At 41.2% G+C, this 21,159-nt stretch overlaps 1 protein-coding gene and 1 long non-coding RNA gene across 2 annotated transcripts in view; both read left to right on the top strand.

The window, feature by feature from the left end:
- Positions 1-450: 450 nt before the first annotated feature.
- LOC124154698 lies at positions 451-4,466 on the top strand. Its single transcript, XR_006863982.1, has 3 exons — positions 451-592; positions 1,986-2,256; positions 4,295-4,466. It is a non-coding gene; the product is annotated as an uncharacterized LOC124154698 (long non-coding RNA).
- A 25-nt stretch (positions 4,467-4,491) lies between these two features.
- Positions 4,492-21,159, top strand: part of LOC124153277 — a 62,676-nt gene continuing 46,008 nt past the window's right edge. Inside the window, exon 1 of the mRNA XM_046526373.1 lies at positions 4,492-4,592. The gene's annotated coding sequence lies outside the window, so the exon portion shown is untranslated. The remainder of the gene's footprint in view (positions 4,593-21,159) is intronic.

Below are 21,159 nucleotides of genomic sequence, written 5' to 3'. Positions count from 1 at the left end.
TTTCCGAACCCGAATAATCCTTTTGTGCTTTTTCTTTTGAATAATAAAAGAGGCCTATACCATTTCTCCATTTATACTCAATTTATAAACTTCATGATTTCATAAATACTTTTTTAACAAATTCCCAAAGGAGTAAGTGAGGAGGGAGTCCAACTATCTCACTTGCGACAGTGGTCTCCCAAGACACTGCAAGCCTCCACCCCCGTCCAAAGGAGGACATGATGCCCCCCATCCCTCTCCCCCCCCGCCATCGCAGCCGCCTTGCTCTCAAGGGTCTCCCTCGGAGTGGCCTCCGGAGGCCTCCTCCACAACCCCCTCTCCCTCCCCTCAACCTCCCTTCCCACTTCCCATTCGGGGTTCGGCGCAGTCAGCAGTGATGGGGCAGCACCCCCTTCGTCCCCCTCCGCCCCCTCCCTCAACGAACGTTTCTCTTGCTCCGCCCCCGCCTCCACAACACACGCTGAGGGCCGTCGACTCGTCGTCTCCCGTGGAGTCAGAAGAGGCGGAAGGTCCAGCCCAGCGCAGTGCAGCCCCGTCGCCCAGAGAAGACGCCGTTCCAGCCACTCCAGTTCGCAGTCTCGTCAATTTGACGGTAGGAAAAGAACGATCTTGGCCATTTCCAACCGCAAAAGTTCATTCGCGATACGTGCTCCGATACTTAATCATGTTAATTCGCACTCCCTTTCATATTTATCTAATCTAATTTCCATTAAGTCTAATTTTATCTATCGTGGTGTAGAGTAACTTATTTACTACTTGCTTTATTATCTTGAAATTATCAGGTATTTATGGTTGATCTATGTCCAAATTTGCATGCACCTCAAGTGAAAAAATGCAATGCAATTAATTGAAACATCTCAATTAATATTCTTGTAAAATAATCGATTTTTATACACAGGCAAATTTTTTGCGGAGATTTGATTATCCTTGAAAATATGAAAACGGTGAGATTAGTTTCGAGCGAGTAATGAGGCATATTTCGTTAAACAAGATCATAGTCGACAAGAGTACTGATACGATAGATTTTTTATGTTAAGAGGACGTACTACCCCACCAATCACTGTCAACCACCCTTATTTTGTCTATTTTGGAGACTTAATGTACAGCTTAATTGAGTGTGTCTTTCAAAATTCAAGGCCTTTTCCAAAATTTGCTTGCATCTCTAACAGAATATCACTGAACAGAGATAATACTGAAATCAAATTTTCAAACTTGAGACATTGAAATTGATAATGAGCAACATGAAACTTGAAGATGCTCGCGGAAGTTTTAAGCGAAAAAGAAGTTACCTAAAGTATCGGTCGCGCGGGAGGAAAGCGTCATTATATTGACATAAAATTTACTAAAAACAGATTGCGAACTAAATTTCACCGCGAAACACGTACTTTTTTCCCTTTTCACGGAGAAAAAACACATGAATACTTCATGTAGAGAAAGTAAAAAAATACAGACTTGGGCGATAAAATTTCAAAATGTGTAACCTCAAAATTAAATATCTCGCAATTGAAATGCCGACATCAGGGTCTGCTGGAAATACGGCGAATGGCACAAAGTTTCACCGTCTTTTGTTCGTAAAAATTGCATCCCTTCAATCAACTTCACCCTAGGAATACAAAAACTGCGAATTTCACATTAAAATTTCATTCAATGGCATGATTTAGGAAGTTTATGTAATCCTTCAAGATGAAACTGCCTTAGAATTGGCCTATTTTCTTGGTAAAAATGCATAAATGAATTTAAATAATCTACGGGTTGTGAATTTTCGAATAAAAAGTGAAGTGTAGTGGAAAATTTTGTTAAGCAAGAATAGGTAACCTCTGCTCATCTATACTCTTAGTTACATGGCCTAATATGGATAACGGAGTATCGATATAAGCTCAGCGTTATCAAGGTTCACATATTTTGATTCATATTTCTGAATGATAAATGATAACATTGGAAAGTGTAGATTTCTCTTTTGCTATTATTTCCATGGTACCACATAGATCTTCAACCGTAGGGCAATCGAATTAAACACTGATAAAGCATTTGACAGACGGAGAGCTTGTGGGGCACAATCTAACCTCTGCTGGTGGAAAGTTCAACTAAACTGCCGTACAGCACAGCGACGGGATCAGCGGAAGTCGGTGGCCACGGCAATGGCGTCGCTTAGGCCGACCATGATGCTGAGGAGGGGAGGTGGTCTCCATGGAGAAGGGCGCGACTCAAGCACTAACAACAATTAAGGATACGAAACACAGCAATTGGCTGCTCCTGGTAAGTCATCGCCCTCTTCCGGACGAAAAATTAATGCTTTATATTATGGATCCTATGGTTTTTGCTGCATTAAGAGATGGAATTTTTTCATGATAGGATGATTAAAATTTCTACTGAGAAAATTTCAATGGTTGTTTGTGGTAAGGAATAATAAGTCAATGCATAAGCAGTTTCGTTGCGATGTGACACTTTCCGGTCTCAACCTTCTCTCATCTTAACGTTTAATGTTATACGATATAGTCATCGCAATAATGATTTGCTGCGTATACTACATGTCATCACTTAACTTGATTTAAGCCTGAAAGTAGAAGTGGTAACCTGAGGCTATATATGCCACCCACACACCCATTTCTTTAATTTTTAGCTATATGTAGCTACAGCCGTTGACTCTGATACTGAAAGTACATTTTAAGAAAGCATATTGAGTAATGAAAGGCTTCCTGAGCAAACGATTGCGCTGAATTTTTCTCGGCCTACCAACAATTGTCATGATGGAAGTCAAGGCCTCAATCAAGCAGAATAAAGTAAATAGAAATAAATAAAATATAGTAACCGAGATAAAATTAAAAGCCAAGAAAACTAAGCGCCAAATTTACACCCATTTAGATACCGTAAAAAAATGTACCGGTGTAGACGGGGTTCGAACCCGGATCGGATAGCGGAAAGTTAAATTCAACCACTGACTTAAATAATTGCGCGCTTAAAAAAATATATGGCTTAAATATCTAAGGAAAATACAAGCATATGCCACTCATAGGGAACCATAAATATGTTAAGAAAGAGATCCTCCGAGATAGCTCCTTCGTAGCCTCTCATATCTATCAGTCACTTATTTGCCAGGTGCAAAACAATATTAAAATACATCAGTGATATTAAAATACATCAAGCTTTTAGAAAGTGATAAAATTTCCAGTTCGAAAACATCTAGAACAAATTTAGATTAAAAGCGAATTGAACTCTTTGAATTTCAAGGGAAAGTGACGACTTAAATATGGCATTAAAATTATAGTGGAAACTTTTCACTTAATGCTTTTGATACTTACGGAAAGTTTAGGTGAAAGCAATTTCGCTTATGTTTATGTTTTGAACGAATGCTTACGCACGGTGGCTACTGTTGATTTCTATCGTTGAAAGGGAACAAAAAAATTTGAATGGATAAATATGGATCTAAAAATAGAATAGTCAGAAGATAACAAAGCGCATAAAAAATTTGCATATCAAAAAATATTAGGCAATGTTTCTTTTACCTCGCAGCTATTTAAATTTCCGTCAATTAAAAAAAGTTACAAAAAAGGTGTACAAGCTTCAATGCCTTTCTTGTGAAAATTAATAAGTATTCCGGTTCTGATCCTTTACGAGTCTTAAATTTTAATTTTATGCGAAAAAAGTAAAACAATAATGAAGTGATGGATTTTAATTTTTTATTTAGGCATATACCGCCCACCTGCGTTATATTTAACCTATATGTCCTTGTATACAAACGTATGCCTATAAAAACCTATGCGAAAAACCAACCACAAAATGTTGAACTAATATTTTACTAAATAATAGTGAACCAATATTTTGTGGTTGGTTTTACTCCATTACTCATATTAATGTAGCGAAACCAACCACGTAACTGTTTTTCAAAACCAAAATCTTTTCTTTACGCGCCAATAAATTACAAAACCATTCCTGAACCAAAATACGAACGATACATTCCTGAACGATTCCTGAAATTCCATTGCTGTACCATTTAATTAGTAGGCTGTGGGTTGAGTATTGTCGGTTTCTCTCATTTAGTTAGGATGCGATGCTTTTTATGAGATTTATACTTCAGTGCTGTGCTCGTTTTTAAGGGCACAGGCACGGGAAAGATGGTTGCTATCAGTCCCCTCTGTGTCATGGGTTTATTGACCGTTAGTGCACCGCGTGCATTGACCTCGCTCTTCATTCCCTTTCAATGAGAGAGAAATAAAAAAAAACACCTTCGAAAACGCACGCCACGCTTAATATAATTAGCAGATGTGAAATGACACAATTGACACTTTCGTTTCAGATCCCTGAATCAAAGAGTTTCGTTCGAGCAACACGGAACGAAAGATTTACAAAAGCCAATTCAGAAAGTGAATTGCTCGCGGAGGACTGACTCCGAAAATAAGTTGGACGCCCTGCGCTTCCGGATAAGAAGTCGGAGCAGCTGAGTGCACGAGATAGAAGTTATCGGTTGAGGGGGGGAGGGGGAGGGCAAGGGAGGGAGGGATTGGGGGTATGTTGTGAAGAAGCGAGAGTCGAGCGAAGAGTTCGGAGAAGAGACGCATTACTGCTCGTCATCATCCACGGATAAACACTGAAACGTAAGTACCCACTACATGCAATATTTAAATAAGCTTATGCAGCAAACTACGACTTCATTTCGCTGATTTCTAACATGTTCACTCGTCGCATGTCTACCTTCATGGTCTCTAGGCTACTTGAGTTTCTTCTTTCAATTATTTGTGCGGATTCTGTTATTTGGGAGGTAGGATCACTAGCGATGGAAGAATAAATAAAAACAATAGCCAAGGCGAAGAAAGCATTCCACCAAAGGAACGATCCTTACTGACAGCGGGAAAATTAAGTCTTGATGTAATGGAAAAATTAATCAGAACCTTCATATTTCACTAAAACTATTAGGAATGGGGTGATCAGCGGCAGAAAAATCAAGGTGAAAGGCGGGCAAAATGCGGTGCTATAAAAGAATGATTAAAATGGATCGACCAAATAATTCATAAGGAATTTCTAAGAAGAGGAGAGAAGCGTCGTGAAACCTTAAAGAGTTGACCGAATGGTAATTGGCCATATCTTCAACTACATCTACATACTACCCAGTAATTCGGATAAAAGGCGTGTAGCATGGGGTTTTAGGGCACCAACATTTTAAATATATATAAAGGGAATTCGTAGTTGCGAATAGCATTTATTAAAGTCCTATATGGTTTGGGGGAAAAACGATTACCCATGTCTATCGGTTGGGCTAAAAATCTCTCTTAATTTATCGCTTTTGGGAATACCTGCCCCACCATATTCCCACCTTGGAATATTCCAAGGTGGGAATATGGTGGGGCTAAATAATATTGCTCTAAAATTATGAGTGGCTCTTAAAGATATCAATTCTTAATAGTTCAAGCAATCTAAATCTAGCGCGCAGCCTCCGAGTCTTCAGCAGCTCCCAGCCGAATTCGCATAATATCTGGGTAACGCTGTCTATACGCCCGTAGCAGTTTTTGACGAACTGCGCTACCTTCCTTAGCATTTTTGTCAGTTCGTGGATTAAGTCTTTCTGCACCGGATCCCATACGCTCGCTGCATATTCAAGGAGCGGTCGGACGAGTGTGATGTAGCACCTTTCTTTCAATTTCTCTTGCGAAAATCTTCCCACAATGCGCTAGATGTATTATAATTTCTTCACGGCTAAGCCACAAATATTCCATATACGTGTTCCCCACGAGAGGTTTGACGTTATCGTAACTCTCAGGTACTTCACTTATCTGTTGCCTTTATTTTAATACCATTCACAGCATAAACATGGTTATAGTTGGACGAACACTGCAAAAAATTTACCGCTAAGTATGCTTTTGCTCGCATTAAGTTCAAGTCCTCACTCTTGGCATTATAGAATTTCATAGAGTGATCACTAATTTCACGATAGATGACAGCGTATGTATGTGACTAATAAATGTATTTTAATGATAATTCGGTGGCAGAGGTAACAGTCATTATTGATAATTATTGATATTAATAATACAGTAACAGTCAGATAATTCGGTAGCAGTCATTAATGCATATAAAGAACAAAAGGGGGTCGATTACGCTTCCCTGTGAAACACCTGATGTCACTTGAACTACACGGAGCTAATTCGTCAACAACTACATTTTTTGCTATCACTCAGAAAGCGTGTCCCGTTTACCACTGTTTCGTTTAATTGGCATGATTTTAATTTGTATAAAAGTTTGTTGTATGGCTCCGTGTCGAAAGCATTCTTGAAATAAAGAAATAATGCGTCTACTTGTCTTTTCAATTCACTCGGTTTGAGAAGATCGTGAAGAAAGACGCGAGCTGTGTTTCGCATGATCTACCTTTTAGGAAGCCGTGCCATGGTGGATTTTCTGTCCGAAAAGAAATCTTTGGACATAATGGCCTGATAAAGGTAATCTTCAAAAGAATATATACGTAGGCGTGAAAAGATTAGCCGACAGGAGTATTGAGTAGAGATCTACATCAAACTAATCTTAGGATTGTTGGTGATTATTGTTATGCTACGTATAATGGGAATATGGCAGCACTGAACGGGATAAAATATAGAGTATAATACAGTAAGTCCCCGCTTAACGATGGGGTTGGGGACGAGAAAGTTCTTTGTAAAGCGATTTCGTAGTTAATCGGAACCCTAGATTTAGGTTTACTATTAATGGCAGACAACCTTCATGGTGGATGGTTTTTTTCACTTTCTTCTACTTACCCATAGTGTTTGAATGCACAATACTCTTCTCACTATAGTGTACTACAGCGATTTGGTATAAATTTTCTTTAAAAGATAATACTAACGTGTGCAGTAGTACCTAACTTTTTAAAAAATGAAATCCATCTTAACTTCGAGTTGTCAAACAGGTCTTCGTTAAATGAGGGCTCACTGTACTATAAAGAGACAGACAAAGAACTTGCCATTTAAATTTTGGCTTGGAATATCTCCGCAAACTCGTATTGCAAAATGAAAGTTTTGTATTTAAGAAAAATCATTCACAAATAATTTTAACTTTTAAGCAGTGGCACAGGACGTCGTGCTTACGCCACTGTCTGAGAGAAAACTCTACTTTTATTGCTGTTCGGTTCAACGACTAAAGTAGGGTTTATTTCAAAGCAGTGCATTCAACGACAGGGCCTTCATAGGCACGAGCTCCTTTCCCTATATTTCAGTGAGGACTTGAGGCGCATAGCCCTTTTGGTAATTCAATTTGGGAAATAAATTTTGTTTTAGCTGCAACTGGATAGCATACCTTACCGGAAGTTGAGGAAATTGAGGAAGCCAAAAAAAAAGTTTTCCGCCGTGAATTCCTGCATTCCATCGGGTGAATGTAGTTTTTCATGGCAAACATGAGAAAAAATCAATATAAGTTTACGTCGCAAAAATACTGATTTCCTCCAGGAGGCGGAGGAGTTTTATGCAATACTTGGATGGAAATAGAGCTTTTATGATTGGAGAATTAGACTGTGAGGATCAATCGTGTGTTGATGATTGAGGTGGGAGGACCCACATATGGTATTCTTCCTTCTAGTAATATTCTGGACCATGATAACGATCCGCTGAGAGTTTGAGCAGTCGCAGCCGCTCACAAGTGGCCCACTGCAAATGCACGCTCACCGTGCACGAGCCGCGCAACTCTCTCGCCGCTGCCGCCCACCGTCCCGTGCATACAATGTTCGCTCGCTCTCCGATATTTTGCCGCACAGGCGAACGATCGATCTGCTTGAGGTTCCTTCTCCTTATTGGGGCAAAGTTAAAGAGGAGAATTCACAGGCGGGGAGAGAGAGAGAGAGAGAGAGTAAAAACAGCGAATCGATCAATTAAAAAATAAAAGATAAATCTATAGGAAGTCAGCGAGGCAGACTGCACGGCTCAGAACCAAGCGACCGAATGGTAAAAAGAAATCTGGAGGAAAAAAACAATGATTGACCGTAGCTCTCTTCTTTTCCAAATAAATAATGTATTCTTTTTACGGAATTATAATGATGCAAAGAGAAAGATACCGAATGTCTATGTAGTGGTAGATTGCTTTAATTTCATTTTGTTTTGCATTCGAGTCAAGTCTCCTCTTTGGGTTAAAAACTTCTCCCGTTGATACTCAAAATTATTTTCAGCTTTTATGTCATTTTACCAGCAGAATAATTTCATCATGCAGAAAGAGATCTCCATAAAATAAGTTAAAGCTATGTTTTACCTCAAAATGTCTTTCCAATTTTGTACGATGGTTTGCGACACGTACACATAATTAAAAACCCATGTTGTCAAGGTTTACGTCACGTGTATTGACTTTAGAAAGCAAATGCTCAGGCTCTTACTCGGGAACGGAGCCCACGAGGCATGAATGTTAATTTTTTCAAATTGTAAACCCCTCCTTTTTCATACGCTTACAGATTTAAATCAAATATTGGTTTGGATAGGCGAGGGTAGAGCTCACCTCAAACTAAGTTACAGCGTGCGATATTCCCGCATTCAGGGCAAGGGGGCCTGTTCCTTTACCTATGCCACCTCGCACTTTGAGAGAGTTTTTTAAATTGGGCTTCAACCTGGGTTTGAACCTAGACCCCTCGAAAAGCAGCCAAGCACTGCACTCTCTTTGGCTACCACATCTTTGAAGGCTTCTTTGCACGGTAAATTAACCCGTGTGAGTCAATGTTTAAATGTGTGAACGCGTGAATGAACATGAAAATGCACAGGGTAGCCAACCAACTTGAACGAATGCATGTACAGTAGCGGAAAAAATTAAGGCATAGCTCATTTGCGTCTGAATGGAGCCAGTTCAGGAACTGCCTGAAGACTTCCACAATTCGTCCTCCAAAATTTTGCCAAAAAAATTCCAAAAGGTTGGAGTCTTCCAAAATTTTGTCCTCGTAATAATCTCATACGTTCGGAGAATTAAAAAAAATATAAGCCCCTAACACCGAGAAAATAATCACATCCAACGCATTCTGACAACGCGTAAAATATTCAGCTACGAATTCTTTCCCATATTCTCCGAAGCATGCTTCGCCCACGAGTCACCTAAAATGGAGTTCACTCCCCTCGGGACATCTGTGAACGCAGCCGAAATATTGGGCATTGAGACTGCCTTGGGGTACAATCGTACCGCCGCGGCGGTGCATTGGGTATGTAATGAGCCAAAGATTCCACGGATCAAGCCTTATTGACGGATGATTTGATGCTGAACATACACTGTGGACATTTTTCTGATCTTAAAACTTCTGAACACCTAGCAAGTGGTCCAAAGGATGTTACATGTTGGGTATTGAATTCTTACGCGCTTATTTATTTAATGATATTAAACTCCTATCATGCATAACCTTTGGAGCAGTTGACTGCGGGCTGGATTTTGACCATCTTTTCCGCGTCGTAATCAGAAGCTCATATTGTCCTTCACCGACCACCTCCCCCCTCTATACCACGGTGGCCTTCACGCTTTCAATGACTCTGACGAATATATAACAAGGCCATTTTCATGGCCTACGGTGAATAACCGTATGCCATAAAAAAATTGTGAACACGCTGCCGTCGACGAGTACAACTGCCGGCCCACTGTTATCGGGTTAGCACACGTGAAACACTGGTTGCAAGCGCCTGAACACCAGCTGCTTGTTTCCGGCGTTTACAAGCACGGGCAATTATTATGGCCCATCACATAAAAAATCCTCAGCTGTCTATATGTCTTCGTCAAGTGATGATGAAGTTTATTCATTAGAAAAAGTTGAGTTAGAGCTAGACAGCAAGAGAGTGCGGGTGCATAATACCTATTTATACCGAACGAAAGAATTAAGATATTTATAGTAGTTTTCTACATCGAGTTTCTGTTGCTATGTAATTTCAGTCTCTTACCCTCTCCCGCCGGAATTTGAAAAACTTATATATACGCCCAATAAACTATAAGATCAGGATGAATAAAAGCTTTTGGGCTATGTCGCCGCGTCCATTCTTGGGTAGCCCTAACGTTTCCCGACCGATGCTTGTAGCTTTCTGAGAAAGAACGCGACCACCATCGGTCGAGAAGCGTTTGGGCCACCCAAAGAATTGACGCGGTGACATAGCCCAAAAGTATTTATTCATAATGACTAGCACCCGCGAAACTTTTAACGCAGAAAAACTATAAGCTCATCGGTACCAACCATTACAAATAAATTTCGAGTAATCATTATAAGTACACACACCGCAACGCATTTCACTCATACCAAGTTGAAAAAAAAACGCAAACTTTTACACGCGCTCATCGGCGCCGGTAACTGGCGTTCCAAGTGATAGCACCCAAAAGCAATGTCTTCATCGACGAAAGCCAACGGTATTTTCTGAATCATCTTATTTTAGACTAGATTTATTTTAAAGTTCTTTTAAAAGCAGCAACACCACGATACTTTTAATTTGGGGCAACGTATCGGGGAGAATTAAAAACGAATGAGAAATTAGTCCACAGATAAGACCGTTAATGAGTGCCATTTAAAATAAAATTAGAGGATTCTTTTTCAGTACTATATGAATGGATACCGTACACAACTAAATGTGTCGAACTTAAAATTGCCCTTATTGACACCAAAATTCTATGAATATTGAGGCTTCTTTCACGGTGGTCATTAAGTACAGTTCCTTTCCCTCTTCCAAAATTTCCCTTTAACGGGCAATGATGTCCCTGATGTTCTAAATATGACGATATTTATCTGATCCAGTCTATTCGATTTCATGCGGAATAAACTACAAATGAGTGCATTACACTAGGGCTTGGCCGGATGGGTGTTATGGAAAAGAAACGCACACCAAAGGTGAGATAATTATTGAGGAACAATAGCGGAGAGTTTCCAAGTATTGTAGTAAGGCAGTATTCTACAACCCTTGTTTAAAATGGTATCCGTGGTAAATTAATATTTTAAAGTTCAGTATTAAGAAGAAATAGCGGCTTGTGCCGAAAAGAAAAAAAAATAATCCGAATACACGGAAGCTTATTTCCCTTTCATTGGCTGCTCAGGACACTAGGAAATCGGGTCCAAATATGCACCGTTCGTGTCACTCAAAACCTTTTGTCTCCGATTTCTGGGTTACATTTTTCACCGAAAACACGAAAAATACCTCAGCATATGCTAAACAGAGTCATCGAAAGCTTGAGGGCAACCGCGGTACATAGGAGGGAGGTGGTTGGTGAAGGACGAAGGCTGCGATGGTGGTCACATGCAGCAAGACTGACACTGCATTTGACGAACATCATTCAAAATAAGAATTGGGAGAAACCTTTTCTTGAAAGAATAAGCCACTCGTCATAGAAGAGGTTCGGTGAGTACAGTCTTGTACAGTAACGCGGTTCCATGCACTTCTTTCGCTTGTGTTTTATTATTCCGTTTCAAACCGTTTTTATCTATTATTTCGGATAATCAGAACAATGACGTAAAACAGGTATTGCGCATAGGGGACCATCGAAGTATGTGTGGATTAGCATAACTCAAATGTATTCCATTACGGTGCCATATCGCAATCTATTAAAAATCAGTGAAAGTCTTTCCTTTACTGCCGGGAATTTTCGAAATGGCGAAAAAAAGGTAATGAAAGATTTTGATTCCCAGACGAGGACTTAAATGATCATCTGTTCAATGAGTTATTTTTTCTCCCGTATGATTAGCAACAAGTGAGATTTACATCTATCCATAACACTGAACATTTAATTCGAGACGAGTCATTCTAAAATACAAATACTCGGAATTCAATCGAAAGACATCATTTTACTTGGAATATAGTCTGAGGTTTCAGGCGAGATGGAGTGGAAACGTGACATAATGAAAATGAAAAAGCAGGAGCAATTTCCACAATTTTTTTTTTAGTATTAATAAATGTAAAATTGTGGAAATTGCTCCTGCTTTTTCATTTTCATTATTTTATAGGGAAAATATATTTTATAAGGAAAAATTGTGGAAATTGCTCCTGCTTTTTCAGTTTCATTTTACTTGGACTTTAGATTTTTAGACAGAAATCGGGGTAAATGTTGAATCATCGGAGATAAGCAGGTCCGAAGCACTAAACGAGTAATTTAAATACCACTGAGAAAAACTAAGTCGCAATTGGAATAGCATGAAAACGAGTTTAATGGGCATAACCAACTAATTGGGGTGGGGTTCACACAATGTTAATTAGACCTCTTAAACGGTATTAACAATCCTAAGTAGTCGTTCTCTTAAACTGTGAATACTCAGAGGTCTGCTGCTTCTCTCTCGAAAGGTCAAAATTAGATCATAAAATAGCGCAAGGAAGCTAATAATAAAAATTAAAAAAATTAATCGAGGGGTGATAACAAGTATTTACTGATGGGTATTTAGTAAGTATCATTAGCGTCTGATTCGCGAACAACAACATTAGAAATTCAAAAATCAATTATTTGAAGCAAAATATCCTCGAACAATGATTGCATACATGATAGATAAACTAAATTCGAGGAAAACGGAAGCCAACGTGCGATTATATAGAATCCTAGCTGATGAATTCCTGAATCACGCCAAAATTCCTCGAAAACAGTTTATCTATCATGTATGCAATCATTGTTGAAGCAAAATATCCTTCAACAATGATTGCATACATGAACGATAAACTGTTTACGAGGAAAACGGAAGACAGCATGCGATTACTTAGAATCCTAGCTGACGAATTCCTGAATCACGCCAATGCGAAATCAGAGGACTTACGTGCAACTCCCGTAAGAAACTCTTACTGTATGCGAGAATCAAAATACTTAAATGTCTCGTATGGCTTTAAAGAGACCACAAATCCTTTGTGTTTTGTGTGCCCACCTTCCGACCAACACTAGAATTAAAAAAATACGCTTCAAAATAACGTGGTCGTGTATGCATCCCGTTTCGCTTGTAATTATAAAAGGCATTAAATTATCGGATTTGAAGGGCCAATATTTTTGGGTTGATTGCTAGTTTTTTGAGAGACTATTATTATAATTACATAGCGCATGACTTCGAACACAAAGTATCGCTTGCTCATTCAAAACTTTTTTTCAGATTTTTTTATTTAAAGCTACGAAAAGACTGTGCCCATGACAAGTGAATGAGGCTGTATGGTTTAAAGGTGGCGGAAACCGACAAAATCACGACCTTTCAAAATTTCCATGTCTTCCTGAGCAGTACGCATATGATTTTTATTGTGAATTCTACGGATAGTTACGTTTCTTTTGAGACCACAAGCGTTTCGTTTTGCATGACGTTAGTGTACCTGCGTCACGACCTATCCCCTCTATCCCCCAACCCCAGCCCTGACCTGCCTTAAGAGTGCAAAAAGCGTGCAATGGTCAGGGGTGTGTACTTACTGGGGCCCTCAGCCAGGCTAAACCACTGGTCGGTGGCGACTGAGGGGGCTCTTTGTGTACCTCTCACAGGGTTCGCCGCTGCTATTCAGCATCTTCACGGCTGACTTTCCGAGCAACTTCGGCCCGAACGTGATGGCGGCGCTGTATGCTGACAACGCGGCGCTGCTCGCCAGATCGTCACAGCAGTGCAAAGCTGTGGAATACCTACAACGTGTCACTGACGATCTGGTGGAGTGGTACGAGCGTTGGCGCATGGCAGTGAACGAAACAAAGACGCAGGCGATCGTCTTCTCTAGAGCTCGGAAGGAGCCCGGCGAACTTCTCGTCGGCGCTTCTGAAGTGCTCTGGAAAGACGTCATTGAATGTCTAGGCGTTTTTCTAGATCGACTCCTCACCATGCTGCCACACGCTCGCCGCAAAGCAGCCATCGTGCTCTCAAGAAGAAACCAGATTCCTTCAATGCTCGGAAATGTCAGCCTGCCACTACATCGCCGGATCATGCTGCACAGGACCATTCTTCGGCCGATCATAGAATACGCCACCCCAGCGTGGATCGGACTCGCCTCCAAGACTGCTCAGCGCATACTCTGTGTTGCCGATCGCAAGAGTCTTCGAACAGCACTACGCCTAGGTGTCAAGACACACAATGACGCCCTTTGGCCAAGTTGCCGCCGCTGGAAGATGTCTCCCAGTCCCGCGCGCAGGATTTCTACGAGAAGACACAACACTCATCCCACGGCGAAATTCGGCATATTGCTGACTTCACGTCATGCCGTGGGATCGATTTCGACGCCCGCGCGCGGGGACTGGGCGATATGAAGACCAGCCGCCAATGGCGTCGCAGCGGCGGTGACTTCGACTCACGAGAGCACCGCTCAAGCCTGCTCCGAAAGGGTGTGATGGCCCAAAGTTGGAGCCCGTGAATGATTTTTCACGAAATTGCTGCTCGAAGACTCAACGACTGAAGAGCCCACTGAGCGCTGAGCAGTCAAAAAGGATGGCCAAGATGCTGGCCATCTGTTCACGTGGATCTTCGTGTACCAGCCGAAGGCTTCTCGACTTCCGATCTCCAGATCAGAAGCCATTCTCTCCAGGCCGGAACAGCGAGTCTTGATTCCCCGGGCGAGGAGACTCCTTCGGAAAGTGGGTGCGAATGATCGGCTACCGTGGGTAAGACCCAGTCGGACCTCTCAATCGTTCCAAATCCCTTTCCCTATCACGTCGTCCGTTGCCGTTGATTCTGCAAGAAGGCGTCGGTGTCCTGTCCGGAACGTGATGAAACGGCGGAATTCGCGGCCTTATATAGGTCGCCGCTGTGATTTGATTGGTCCTCCCATCAAACTCTCGTGTATCGCTTTGCATCGTCCAATCACGGAGTCGCAAAGTCAAAAATCGATTTCCTGGTTTTTTTCAAAACTGAACGCTTTCCAAAATGTTGATGTTCTAGAGTGTTCTTAATGCTACGGAACAGGGAAACTATTTCTATGTGAATGCTATTGTATTCTTGAAGATTATTTAATATTAGGTGGAGCAGAAGGAGATTAATATTTTTTCTATTTAGAATTTCCAACAGGTCTCGAAGAAATGTGGAGAATTTTTTATTACCTTTGCCGGATAGCAAACTATCCCATTAATAAAACACGTATTATCTTCAATAAGACGTCTAACTTTGTGTTGAAAAATTCCAAAGTTTAAGGCGTTATTATTTGAGGAGAAAAAAATTAAATCGACTCAAATAAATCGAAGAGGATGCTTTAGTTGCGTCAAATACGATTGTAAAAAGTCGTAAACGAAATAAATGCAGCTGATTCGATAAAGAAAGCTAAACAGGACATAAATTAGAACGAAATAAATTGAAAATGTTCATATAAAAGTTGTACACGAACATCAGAAGAGTTGGAAAATAGAGTTCTCTTGAGAGTTATTTAATTTCTTTCCTTTTTCCGGCCAGCCACAATTTTCTACTATTTGTGGCTGTTGAAGTAATCACAGTTGCAGGAGAAGAGAACTGCCCGCCCACAAATAGACAGGGAAAACCAAGAAACTGAGAGACCACGTAAAAGAATCTAAAACAGCATAGGGGTAGGACCGTGAAGATGTAAAGATGAGGAAATGACCAAATCTCTACGAATTACGACTCAACATTTACTCATATCCGCCAAGAATTCCTATTCACGAAGGTCGTTTTTTTTCAGCCTCCGATGGGTCATGAACAGGATGACGAAGTGATTGATAAAAGATTATTTCATTGATAAATGTTGAGCACACTTATGGTGTCCTTTTGACATAATCACATCTGCCATTTAGAAATTGGGACAAGCTTTTCTTTACCTTCTTCATGGAATGTTGTCGGAAATGACTTTCATTTAATTATCCTTTGTCCTGAAACTCATCGCCCGTTTGAAAACACTTGCCATCTAGCCACATAAATGAAGATTTCGGCGAGCGTAAAGATGGAAGTCCCCCGTCACTAGGTCGGCATTGCACGGCAGGTGATCGAAAATATCCCTTTGAAATTCCTCCAGAAGGTAAATTCTATTCTACTTAAATAATGATGCAACATAGCTGAATTAATCTCGTTGATGAAAATTAACTTCAAATAAGCAAGGCCTAACGAGTGTACGATATCTGGCGTAAAACATGACGTTAGCTACCCCACGAAATAGTTGAAAATATTCATTATCACATTTTTTTCAAGACCAGTGGGAAATTCGAAGTAGAAAATCATGTTAGTCTCCTTCTGCCCCCAATAATATATTTCATAAATAGTCTACGAGCATGAAAAATACGCAATGAACGCATTTAATCATTAAATACTCTTCAAGAATACAATAGTATTCACATAGAAACAGTTTTCCTTTTCCGTAGCATTTAGAACATTCTGGAACATCAATATTTTTGGGAGCGTTTAGTTTTGACAAAATCAGGTAATCGATTTTTGAAACAAGAGCTCCCTGATTGGACGATGCAAAGTGATACACCAGAGTTTGATGGGAGGACCAATCAAATCACAGCGGCGACCTATATAAGACCGCGAATTCCGCCGTTTCATCACGTTCCAGACAGGACACCGACGCCTTCTTGGGTAACGGACGACGTGATAGGGACAGGGATTTGGAACGATTGAGAGGTCTGACTGGGTCTAACCCACGGTAGCCGATCATTCGCACCCAATTTCCGAAGGAGTCTCCTCGCCCGGGGAATCAAGACTCGCTGTTCCGGCCTGGAGAGAATGGCTTTCCGATCTGGAGATCGGAAGTCGAGAAGCCTTCGGCTGGTACACAAAGACCCCCTCAGTCGCCACCGACCAGTGGTTCGGCCTGGCTGAGGGCCCCGAAAAGCACACACCCCTGACCATTGCACGCCTTTTGCACTCTTAAGGCAGGTCAGGGCTTCGACTTCAGAACACCGTCCCACACAGACAATGGCGTGGCCTGGCTAACCGAGTCCCCGGTTCTCACACGCTGGGGCAGCTTTGGGTCGTTGTTCTGCACTCTCTAAACGTAGCTATCCATATAATTTACAAAAAAAATCGTATACGTAATGCTCAGGAAGACATGGAAATTGTCAAAGCTCGTGTGTATGTCGGTTTCCACCACCTTTTTAACCATACAGCGTAATTCACTCGTCATGGGCACAGTCATTTCGTAGCTGTAACTAAAAAATTTGGAAAAAAAAGTTTGGAATAATCAAGCGATACTTTGTGTTCTATGTCACGCGCTATGAAATTGTAGTACTATTCACTCAAAAAACTAGCAATCAACCCAAAAATACTGGCCCTTCAATTTGGATACTATAACACCCTTTTATAATTACAAGGGAAACGGGATGCATTTGAGGGTCGACCTCGTTATTTTGAAGTGTATTTTTTTAAATCTGGTGTTGGTCGGTAGGATGGCACACAAAATTAAAAAAACTAGCTATCAACCTAAAAATATTGGTTAATCATATTGTAATTAAATTAATGATATAGAATACGTGATGATGTTGTCCCAGGATAATTGTCAAAAATGGTAAATGCAAAGACTATATTATATTCTCGCACGCGAGAAAACCAGATCAATAGCTTAGGGAGTAATGGAAAAGTGTTTATCAAATCAATGGTTTATATTTAAGAACCTTCTGTCAAGTTTTATGGCTGCTCCACCTAAAACTTTAGTCTTATTAATCGATTTCTTCACTTCCTCATATTTATACTGAAAAAATGATTTTTTTGCTTTAAAATAACATTTAGATCATGGCTAATTAATAGAGCTTACTATTAAAATATAAACCTGTTAACTTTTTCCAATTTTCATGGAAATAGCAAAAAGAGTGTATTCTTAAGAGAAAGCAGAAAATACCTCATTCTTGCACTAATTCTGACAAACACTATTCTCTTTCTATTCCTTAATATTCATACAGACAATATCTTAGAGTGCTCTTTATCTAAAAAAAAGCTAGTTTCACCATTTAGTTACCCCAACCGTTATCGATCCAGCGCCTTTAGTTATTGCGAAACACTATCAGACCTATTACTTGTGAGAAATTGAAAGGGCAAACCACAAGGCACAAAATCACCTGTAACTGTATTCTACAATTATTCCTTATGTTCCTCTTGGGATTCAACCGCCTCTCGTCACCAAGGCTATTTCCTATCCTTCCCAATGGAGCAAAATGCTAGAAGCATTCCTAAAGCCATGTGAAAAACATATGACTCGACGCAACTTCTTGGCTTTACTTGGAAATGATAAAGTATATCGAATCTCAGCTATTTTCACGATACAACCCATATTCCTCCCGTATAGTGAATTACGAACAAGTGCACTAAAAATGATATTACCTATAACGTAGTATCACTGCGTAATCCGCGAGAATGCTTTCGCGCGCACGATTTATTTCACTAATTCAGTCTATGGTACTCAATCTTTTCATCATTTCACTCTCCTTACTGGGAAATGTTAGTGAGTTCATGTCGGCACCTATAAAAATACGCCGCACATGCATGCAGACATGAAGTAATATATCGACACTTGAGCAAATAATGGTGAAATACGATGGAAAATCTACTGTGGTATCGCTCAGAAAAATATTAATGGAACGCATTCAATTTTACCGTCGCTAAACAACGAAAAAAATCAATATACAATATATGTTATTTATAATTTAAATATGTCGGTTTTCTCAGAAACATGTGCACATATGTTTTGAAAGATAACTACGTTTAAAAATGCGATAACTAGTCGTGTTACCTTTGACACGGGGCCATTTTTCTCACTTTTCAAAGAAATGAAGCCATATTCTTAAATTCGTTGACCGTTGAGTAGGCGATTCCTCTTCTATAACTCTCACAGCACCAAGAAACACGTTATCACACCATTCCCACTATATTTTCAATTCACTTCTTCACAGTGCGTAGCGATGAATTCCCGTGCATCACATGCACAAATCACTGGAATCACTTTTTAAAGAATTTTTAAATATAAACTTAACATTGCAGTAAAGGAACACAATTCACAAGTAACAGAAACCAACACTCTCCTCGCATGGTCATCGAACGACTGAGCTGACTTTAGTTCCTTAGCGCTGATTCAAAATTTACCCATAAATGCATCGGCTTTGAATTGCGTCACCCCGAAGGGCAAAGGTACGACCTCTTCTGGTTAGGAAATGACGATGGTTTACAAATATTCCGTCTTTAACATAAGGAAATCACTTATACTTCTTTCCACGCTCTTTTATTTCGACAGACCCAGGTTTCAGAACGTAATGCCGTTTTCAAGGTGCTATCGTTTCCAATGATATGTAGACAACCAATAGCCCCACTCAAATGATGGGACCAGGTCGGTGAAAACTTGGAAGGTTGGCACATGAAGCAACCTGCATCCTTTGCCTTCACGGCACCAAGAGTCGACGAGGACTCGACTGAGCTACCGAAGCTAGAATCAAACTCCACGAGCAAAAGGCCAAGCAGATTTCGTATTAGCGGATGGACTTCACTGAGGAGACTCACCTCCACGCACGCGTTGGGCCGTCGCGTCGGAATGTTTTCCTTCTGGCTCCGTGGCGAGAAATTCCCTCTCTTTAGATTCACGTTTGGACTCGCCATTTATGTCTCACTGATACGTTGCTCCGGCAGCCGATTAGGTCTATCATGTGCGCGGTGGATGCGGTGAAGTAGTGGGAGGGTTCTAGTCCGAAGTAATCATAAATACGTCATTTTCAAAAGAAGAATTAATAACAGCAACATATTCTACACAGATGACTCAACGAAAATTTAATATTGAAGTTTTCTTAACGACTAAAACACTAAAATAATTACTTTATCTACGATACCACAATGATTTCTAAAGAGACTCACTCGCAGAGTGGAAATAAGCAGAGATGTAGTGATAATTCTTAAAACTACTTGATCCGACGGTTATAACTAATTATTTGCTTAAGACCGAAATACTGGTCACCTATGCTTTCAACCTTTTCATTCCGGCTCATCCGTGATTTTCCTGTGATCAATTTTTAACGAATTAGAGGGGCAGATTTTCCACCTTGCTCTTATAGCTATTCGTGTCACGGATAGTGAAATATTAAAACGAATACGGAAACAGCAGGGATATAAATCAATGCATCCTGATAATTGACGCATTGAAACTAGGGGATGAAGCAATAATTCCTTATATTAGAAGACTTTTTTCGTCACACTAAATAATGAGTTCATCCGACATCTCGCCCGGTTTGGAAACCCAAGCTTGATCCTTGGACTACCTGATACTTCGGCAATTTTCCGACCGCACCTTCTTTTTGGACTTCTCTCCCGGAATACGACCACTGCGACTCTTGGACACACGATTAACGGAAAACGGAATAACGCCGGTGCCAGCATTGGCGACACCGGCGGGGAACCACGCGGGACTGCTCCCGCCGAAAATTACTTCCATTCTCTTCCCGGAAGGGGACAAGATGTCGACGGGCGGATCGTCTGCCAGCCTAACAGCTGCGGAGAACCAAAGAGGCCCCTCTAACGACCGGCAACGCCATTTTTCGGCAGGAGAGCAGCAGCCTTCCTCCGGATGGACCACAGTCGCCTCAGGGAGCGGTTACCTTGCAGCGCAAGGCCCTACGAGCGTTGCAAACGGACAAAAAGGCCCTCTCCAGGGCCATCAACTGCAAAACCTTTCCAGCACCAGCCAGGCGTCCACGGGATGGACAACGGTGCCGGACAAGGACCACAGGAAGCGGTCGGCACCATTCCTATCAATCACGGACATGGCAAAGAGGAAGCAGCCGACGCCGGTTGAGACGAGAAATTCATTTTCTCCTCTTGCTGATGCCACCGCCGATGCTGATGCTATGGAGACGGAGAACTCCACACCGATTCCACCGTCGCAAAGGACAGCCAAGCGACCGCCTTCACTAATCGTCTACGCTGTGACCGACCATGCAGCCCTGGTGAGGATGATTAGAGCCACGGTCACGGATCAAAAATTCACCGTGGTCCACACAGCGGACAGTAGCCGTATACAGGTCCGCACCGCGGATGACTATGCGGTGCTAAAACGGAAGCTGGAGGATCAGCAGGCGCAAATCTCCACATGGAGTACCTCCGGGGACAAGACGCGGTTCTACGCGATCCGAAATCTCCCAACCGGATATGACGTGGAGCAACTCAAAGAAGACCTGAATGTTCTCGGCATCGACGTAGTTCGGGTGCACCCGGCGAAACGCGGAGCATTCTTCTTGGCGGTCATTCGGGAGACACCGGACTGGACGATCAAGGAGATGAAGAGGCTGAAATGGCTCGGCAACAACAGCGTTCGTGTGGACAAATACACGCACAGGGACCCCCAGATGTGC

The sequence above is a fragment of the Ischnura elegans genome, chromosome 2 (assembly GCF_921293095.1).
Source record: "Ischnura elegans chromosome 2, ioIscEleg1.1, whole genome shotgun sequence".
Lineage (NCBI taxonomy): Eukaryota > Metazoa > Arthropoda > Insecta > Odonata > Coenagrionidae > Ischnura > Ischnura elegans.
Note: the sequence above shows the minus strand (reverse complement) of the source record. Positions and strands in the feature narration are given on the sequence as shown.